Here is an 8,492-nt window from a genome sequence, read left to right on the forward strand (position 1 = left end):
TCTAGGAAAGGGAAGAAACCCAACACCATCTTTGCCTGCACTGGCAGTCATTTCAGGAATTTGCACCTAGACCCTCCCATGATATGAAATTCTGACCACTATTTATCTGGGACAGATTTAAACTGGTTTACTGCACAGCATATGAAATATACCTTATCTACATAAGGTTTATGGAGATACAGCACAAAGGGAGATGTAAAGGAAGGAGATGAAAATGCTTGCTGTGGTCCACATAAAAGGACAGCACTGAACTCATGCAATGGGGACTTCAGGCTGAAAATCAGCAGACAAGAGCAGCACAGACTGGGGAACACTTCTTTGGAGAGGGAACAGAGCCCTGTCCTGCAGTGCTTTAAACTGGGGTGGGCAGCACCTTATGAAGGCTCAAAAGCTATCTGCACTTCATCCTCTGCAGTTTGGGAGAAAATCTTGGAATGGCTCCCCAGTGACCTTTATCCAAGGTACACAGGTCTGTCACACAAGAATAATGAAGGCGAGAAAGGATGGCACTTTGTGGCAAAACTGAGCTGCTGATGACAGCAAATTTCACATCAACCAGCTGCGACCACAAAAAATGCTCAGCATTTGAAGAATAGGAACTTGGGAACAAAGGCAGCAAGTAGAGAAACACTGAAAGGAGATGGAGATGAAGCGACTGTACATTCCCAACCCAGGATTGCCTCTGAGAAGATACTAAAGTAATTTGTCCACCTCTACACTACAACAACTTGGAGGGCATTATCATCCAGCTCCCTTTTACAATAAGACCATCCCTATCATTCTAAGATATCTTGCAGTATCAATGACACACTCAGTCTGAACAGGTTGAAGGGGCCTTTAAGGTACATAAAAATCAATCCTGACAACTCAGCAAGCCCTTATTGATTATGCTCTGTGCCACACAAAATGTAGAATTGAACCTGCCCTTTACCAACAAGAAGAGTTGGGGGAAGCAGGAAAGACTGGAGTGAGAGGAAGTGGCAGCAGAAGGAAGCAAGAGCTTGAAAGTGACACTGTGCAGTTTCTAAGTCATCAGACAGTAAATTTGGGAGCAATCTGGTTCAAGCAGCAGGTAGGAGACTTGAAGCAGCTGAACTTGGAACAGGATGGGCAGTGCAGCAAGAAAGCCAACAGACAAGGTGAGGGATGATCAACATCTCTACAAAGGCTTTTAAACAGAAGTGTTGGAGAAGAGCCGATATACTTCAGCACAACATCAACAGAAGGCCTGCATTGATTCACAAATAGCCTGGATAATGAGCAATCAGGAAGAAAGAAGGAAATTTAACAAGGAGATTGTGAGGTTAACATGATCACTAAGGATACAGGCAGACAGGCTTGAGAGGTAGACAAGGAGAGAGAGGTAATTAATTTCTTTTTTCTCCCTGTGTGAAATTCTGCAAAGACAGAGGAAGTAAGAGAGAACAGAGAAGCAGAAGAGAAGCAATAGGAACTATTTCCACAAAGGCAGCAGTGAAAGACATGAAAGGACAGAGGCACCCCAGATCACTGTAAGAAACTGTGAGGGCCATCAGAGATAAGAGTGAGGAAAGGGCCTCCATAGGAAATGACAAGAGAGAAACCATAGGGGAGAAGAAGAGGCGAAGGAGTCAAGTGGACCATCCCAAAGGCTCATGGGAAAAGCACAGGGAGAAGAATTTCTAGCTGAACACACTAAAAGTCTTGAAGCACTCCAAATAGCCTCACCTTGGACCCCCACCTCTGTCCTCTGTCCATTGTCTAGGAGCCCCGTTTCAGCAGAGGTCCAGCTCCTGCCTTGTCTGAGCTATACTGTAGGTGAACTTGTCCTCAGTTCTATCTCTGGGACAAACCTTAGACCTCCACTGCAGGCAGCTTGTTCCCACTCCTGTCTCTGGCACCATCTCCTACCTCTGGAATCGCTGGGTGGACCTGCACCAGATTCACCACCTCATCTTCTTTGGGACTGCTGATGGACCACTCTTATTGGCATCTAGTTCTACCTACACTGTTCATGTGTGGTGGGACTGTACCCTGTGAGTGAGGGCATTGCTGGTGACTGCCATCACCTTCAGCTACTTGCTTGTCCTGCCTGGAGGTGCAGCCCTGCTCTTGCTGCTCCCTGAGTCATGCTGGAGGGAACAAAAGTCAGGGAAGTGCAGCAGAAGCCCAAGGATCTGATGAAAAGGGAGATTATTGGCGACTGTGGGGAGGGCAGTGTTCAAGTGGTCACCACCAAGTCAATGGCCGCATTCCAAAAATGCTGTGGCACACCTTTACAATTGTGTATATCCACAAAACACATCACCACCTTAAAAAGCTTTCAATACACATGGTCTACTTCTGTTTCTGAGCTCAGCCTTTAAAACACTGCAAGGAGTGAAGAAGAGATCAGTACCTGTTCTCACAGCTACCCTGACCCCGCTGCTAAAACATCCTACACCGCAGGATGTGAGCCTGTGCTACAGAGAGAACTGATTACTGCTGCTTGCCCAGAGAGAAGGGCATGCAAATGTTACTGACCCAAACCTGGAGTGCAGCCAAAGGACTACTGGGAATGGCTACAGAATGTCTCTTTTCTAGAGTTACCCAGCTCTTCTTGCATCCTGAAGCTCCCCTTCTGTTTTTTCCTCTCCTCATCACTACTGCTACTGCATGCAGCTTGACTATACTCACCCTTGCTTCATGTGGATGGCTGACCAGCCTATAACATCTCTGTAAGTCCCACAATACACAGCTACAGTTTGATCCTTGCTATAAAACCCTGGTAAAAGGCAACCTTCTGTGCCCTGAATGTTGTTTATGCTCTGCAGTTCTACCCTCATCTTCCAGAGTAAATGTTCTTCAACCCAAAACCCTCCATTGCCTTCTTTAAACATAAACCATAGGCCTGATCTCCCCTCTAGACTGGAGCTCCCTGGTACTGCCCCACACTCCTCCCTCCCTGCAAGTGGGTGACCAGCTTTCTCTGCTAAAGGTCTGTCACACCTCCAGGTTTATGTCATGACTTTGCACATAAGACTCATCCCCTCACCGCAACACCTTCAAAGCACTCACCATGTGCTCTACCCAACAACTTCTTGCACATCTCTCACAACGACTACCTTTCTTTCCCCTTCAATGTGACTCCACACCTGCAATCTCCTTCACGTGTGGCAGACCCCTCACCTGTCCTGCCTGCCCCAACCACTGCAGGAGGCTGCCAATCAGACTCCTCTTTTTGCTCCTCACACCTCCTCCTCCACCACCTCACCAGCAAACTCAGTCACTTCTGCGTCCCCTCATCGTTCCAGCCTCTTCACCGTGTTGCATTTAACATTCAGACCAAGCCATGCACTTGTTACACCAGCAAACCCAACACACAGTGAGCCACCCACATGAGCAACACTTCAGTTCTGCTACACACTATACCACAGCTACTGCATAATTAATTTTAAGTGCAAAGCTTGTTTAGCTTTTGTTTTCTTGGGCTTTCAAATATTTTTAGAAACACAGTAGAAAATACTTTATGAAGCACTGTGTCTAAGTGCCCCTTTTCTCTCCCCCACCAAATCTCTGTCCAGACTTGTCCACTCAAATCACCAGCAAAATTCAAATACTGAGTATTTATATGTCCACTACAAAACTCTTATCCTTTTAGTCCAGAGACATTTATCCTCCCTGGTCTAGCATCTAGAGAGAACTTTATTCACAGCTTGTCAACAAATTACAAACCATTTGCCAGACAGGATTAAAATGATATAGACAGGCAAAATGGTTTTCTTGCCTTTAGAAGGAAGCATGAGCCACTGAACTGGGTGACTGAATCACAAACTGGGTGGATATCCTCTAGATGGGTAGATAATAGAAAAATGAGATGAACAGAAAGACTTGAGTTTATCTTACCAAGGACACAGCTCTTATTGATAACCCTGCCAGAGCTGAATTTGGGCAAAGTTTTTCATACTGTATTTCTGAGATGGCAATGAACTGACACTTGACTGACTTCCAGGCACGGACTGTAACATTTCAGCTACAAATAAGTACCCTCAGATGCAAGTGGCAGGTTGTAGAGCTGAGACTGGAGCTCCCCAGGAAAAAGGTTCCAGGATGCACTGGTCTGAAACATGGGAGTCTTCTTCTGTCTGCAGTTTGACCACCTTAGTGGTGCAGCAGAATAGCTAACGGGGCATACATCAAATAAAGGACAAACTACAGAGCTCACTACATAACTGGGCTCTTGCTCGCTCCTGCAGCTGCTTTCTGCCATGCCCCACTCCCTGGGTTTCACTGCTTCTCACAGCCAACCGCTCTTGGATTCCCCACCACTGTGTTGTGCCCAGCGGGGCTGACTCCTCTGTCCCTCCCTGCACCAGCCGCCCCAAGGAACTTCCACGGCCACCATCTCACATCCCAGCACCCCACTGGTGCCACTCCTGCCTTGCAGCATCACTGGGGTCATTGGGGTGCCACCAGCTGCACCCAGCAATATTCACTGCACCCAGTGAATGCAGAGCAAGGCAGCAACAACCAGCTCACCCCCCACTGAAAATAAAAGCGGTGACTCTTTAAGTTTCCCTGAGAGGGAGATGGTGGTGGGGGCTAAAGCCTCAACTGACCACATCATCCCCCATTACCTCATTTTCCACCCGCTTCAGCCTTGTGTTCCACACACAACACTTTCATGTACCACAGGCCACCCTTCCTCCTGCCCCCACTGCAGCGCAGCCAAGGAGCCAGGACAGAGCTGGGGGGTAACGCTGCCTATGCCTAAACCACTTCTTCCTGGGTTTCTGCCCACCCAGCTCGCATTCCCGTGTCTCATTTGAAAAACTAAATCCAGGGGCTGGCTCCCACACAGAGGGCGCGGGAACCCTCGCTCGCTTCCTCCCCCCGCTGCCAGCACTAGGCCGCCGATCCCCGGCCTTGCGTAGAGGCCGCTGCCGGGAGAGGCGCTACCTCGGCCGCTGGAGCGGAGAGGGGCCGGCGGCGCCTCCCGCACCCCCGCCACTCTGCCGAACGCCGGCACCCCGGCACTCCCAACACCGCGGCCCTGCTGGGAGGGGTCTCCCACGGCAGGAGACATCCAGGCTTTCCCGGGAAAAGGAAAACCAACCAAAACATACTCTCCCTCCTTCCCCATCCCCCACCCGCTTAAATAAAAACCACGCATCTCCAAGAGTCTGGGAGACGGCTTTAAGAGGAAAAAAAAAAAAACAAAAAAAACAACCCCCAACACATAACGTCCCCTGCCACCCGGAAACTGTCTAAAACATTAAAGAATTTAAACCAAAACAAACAAAACAAAACCCAAAAAAGCCAAAACACAGTCTTCTTATTTGATAAACTTTAGAAGACCCTACGGAAGGTCCATCTGAAAAGCAATTCCAAAGGGCTTCTCCGCCGTTTCATGGGGTTTGGAACAAACAAGAGGGGAAAACTGCAGCCTAAATACAGACCAGAACACACATCCCGAACGTACAAAACACAAACAGGCACGAACGCGATTAATACTAAGTTTTCCACGTAAACCCAGGGTCTTTCCCCCTAGCTATGCAATTTTAGACTACCACATTTTTTTCCAGGGGGTGGGATTAGGATCTTTGACAATATTTTTTTTTTTTTTTTTTTTTTTGCAAATCCCACATTTTTGGCGGAAGAGGGATTAGCTTCAAAATCTCACCCGTACTATTTTCACCGCATTTTTTTTTTAATTTCCAATTACACAACATTTCATCTATGCAGTTATCTGAAACCTTTACTTTCTAACGAAGCAACATCCAGAATTTCTTGTTTCTCAAGTCCACCCCTTTCTACATACACAAACACACACGAAATTGATCTAAAACAAAAATAATCCCCCCAAAATAATAATAAAGAACTCACCTCTCCTCGGGTTTTCCCCCCACACTATGCATAAACTTTCCTTGATAAATGGTATTGTATTACTAGAGATATTATTAATGTATTATTACTAGAAGTAATAATAATAGTAAGTGCTATTTAATTATAGAAGGCAGCATTCTGCTTCTGGATCGGCTGCCCCTGCAGCTCCCTCCATGTGCCTCCTGATCTCTTTACTTTCATTTCCAGGTCTCGCTCTCTCTCGCTCGCTCTCAGCTGCACCAGCAAGAGAAAATGCCTCCCTGCATATCCTCTGGGCCCTAGAGGCTACCGCTTTCCATTACAAAAATCCACAAATCTTTCCCTTGAGGCTGGTTTTGAGATTCTTTAAGGTGAATTAGGCTTTAAAAACAACACCAACAAAAAATTTAAAAAATAAAGCGCTTCAGCAGTCGACTCTCCGTTCTAATTTTAATGAAACATTTTTTTCTTCCTGGTTATCTTTGCTGATATAAAAAAAATATACCCCAAGAGAAAGCAAAGCTGCCTCTGCAGAGGGAATGCATGCATACGAACGCGGCGAGGAAGTGAATTGTGAGACCCCCCCTGGGATTATCACATTGGTGAAGCAGTGACCCTTGTGCCCACCCATTTGTGCTCGCTGGACGGGGGCCAGGGCCATCGCTGATGGCCGAGCAATTATCTGCTCCAGCCAGACCTCACTCACTCCACCCTGCGCTGCTGAGGGGGTTCCCTGTAAATAAGATTATCTGAAAACATAAATCTTTGGGTGGAAAGGAATATACATTAGCAAACAAACAAACAAACAAAAATAAAAAAGCCAAACAAACAAACAAACAAAAAAAAACCAAAACAACAACAGCAGAACCAAACTAAATACAAAAATAAAACAAAAAATTGTTTAAATCTCAATATTATATTTTATATGTCTGGGTATTATACAATCTGCATATATTTTATATATATACACACACGTGTATATATGTTATATATATGTAGATGCATATATGCAGCATTAATAAACCATATTAATATTAAATTATATATTATTGGGTAATATACAATCGACATATATATTATATGTATGTAGATGATATATATATTTATATTTATGCATACACATGTGAGTTTAGGCACTTTTTGGAATCAGATTTTTGGATTGTTTTCATCCCAAATCCCTCAATATTTCCAGCAAGTGGTCTGAATCTCCAAGCAGTCCCTGCCCCAGGAAGAGACCTGCTGGTTCAGGAGGCTGAGTGGGACGTGTTCTACCGTGGGAGGGGTTGTGGAGGTGCAGACACACAGACCATCTTAGCTGGGGGCTCACCCATCCCCACCCACCTGCACTAACTTCAAATAACCTCTGCAAGGAGTTTTATGCTTGTACAGCCTCCCTGGTAGAACAGTTTTCCTCTCCCTAAAGGATTCTGTCTACCATTAGATTAATAATTTCCAGACTGACACTGGCTTAAATTACCAGCTTTTTCCCAATCTAATCAGTGACCTGTTTACTCCTGAGTGTCTCACTTCTCTATTTACAGTGACCCACAAGAATGTCAGCTTGTGCTCTGCAACTGTGTACTCTGCCAAGATTCAAAGGCAGATGGAAGGTAACACCTGAAGTGTACCAAACTTGCTTGATATTTAAAATCATTGATCAGAAAAGGAAGGACTTTATTACACTGAGTAGGATTGGCTTCTGACAGCATTGCCAACACAATATGTTATGAATAAAAAGTTATCTATTTTTTTTTAAGGTTGCAGAGTTAAAACCGGTTGGACCAGTTGCTGTTAAATTAGCTTCATTGTTAAGAGTTCTTCTTCAATTGCCTGTTAATGGCTGGTGATTTAGCCATTGTCCCCCTGGTGCTTGCCAGGGAGCGACACTGGGACCCTGCAGCAGCAGGGCAGGGGAGTGGCATCAGAGCTAGAACGCAGACGAGAAATGCATTGCACTAAATCTTACAGTTTTCCAGGAAAACCCCTAAAAACAACGAGCCAACATAGAATTAAGGGACCTAGGTGATGTCTAAGGATGGGCGCGTAGTCCAGCGCCTGCTTGGATCCTTTTTGCTTCTCACCCTAACCTAAGATGTTAACTAGGGAGAGGACCCGAAGTGTTGGACTGAAAAGGTGGAATCTGCTAATCTCTCATGAGGACACAGTCCCCAGCTCTGCCTGCAGACCAGCGGACAAAGCTGCATCATCATCATCCTCCTCCTTCGTGCCACTCCTGGGAGCAGCGGCGGCGTGGGCGCGACCCGCCGATTTCTCCCCACCTAAGCTGATTCTCTTTAATAAAGGCATTAAAAAAGGAGAAAGATCTCCTGCCTATTTATTTCACAATAAACTGGTAATTTATGAAATACAGGCTTGTGTACTTGTATAGAGCACCTTATGATACTGGACAACATTAATGCTCTTCACAATATTTTATTGCAATGCACATTTTTAGGTAATGGTTTTGATCCAAAGATTGCTCCTATCCATGGATAAGACAATGTTTATTTTTATTAACTCTTCAGAAAATTTGTTATTTCTTAATTTAAGGTGGTGACACTGATAATGACTAGAACCTAAACTAAGCTTGGCCTCTGGTACTGAGTAAAATGTACATTAAATGACAAACCCTGTTGATGGAATGGTTTTGGGCAGAAGAAAGGTGGAGC

The 8,492-nt window shown here is 45.5% G+C and overlaps 1 protein-coding gene across 9 annotated transcripts in view; it reads right to left on the minus strand.

Moving 5' to 3' along the window:
* ZC3H7B (zinc finger CCCH-type containing 7B) overlaps positions 1-6,349 on the minus strand; it is a 47,102-nt gene extending 40,753 nt beyond the window's left edge. For 6 of the 9 annotated variants that reach the window (XM_041416981.1, XM_041416974.1, XM_041416980.1 and 3 more), the window contains exon 1: positions 6,329-6,349. The gene's annotated coding sequence lies outside the window, so the exon portion shown is untranslated. The other 3 variants (XM_041416979.1, XM_041416976.1, XM_041416977.1) reach the window with 2 other exon arrangements.
* Positions 6,350-8,492: the final 2,143 nt, after the last annotated feature.

The sequence above is a fragment of the Onychostruthus taczanowskii genome, unplaced genomic scaffold (assembly GCF_017590055.1).
Source record: "Onychostruthus taczanowskii isolate IOZ18803 unplaced genomic scaffold, ASM1759005v1 scaffold53, whole genome shotgun sequence".
NCBI classification, from domain to species: domain Eukaryota; kingdom Metazoa; phylum Chordata; class Aves; order Passeriformes; family Passeridae; genus Onychostruthus; species Onychostruthus taczanowskii.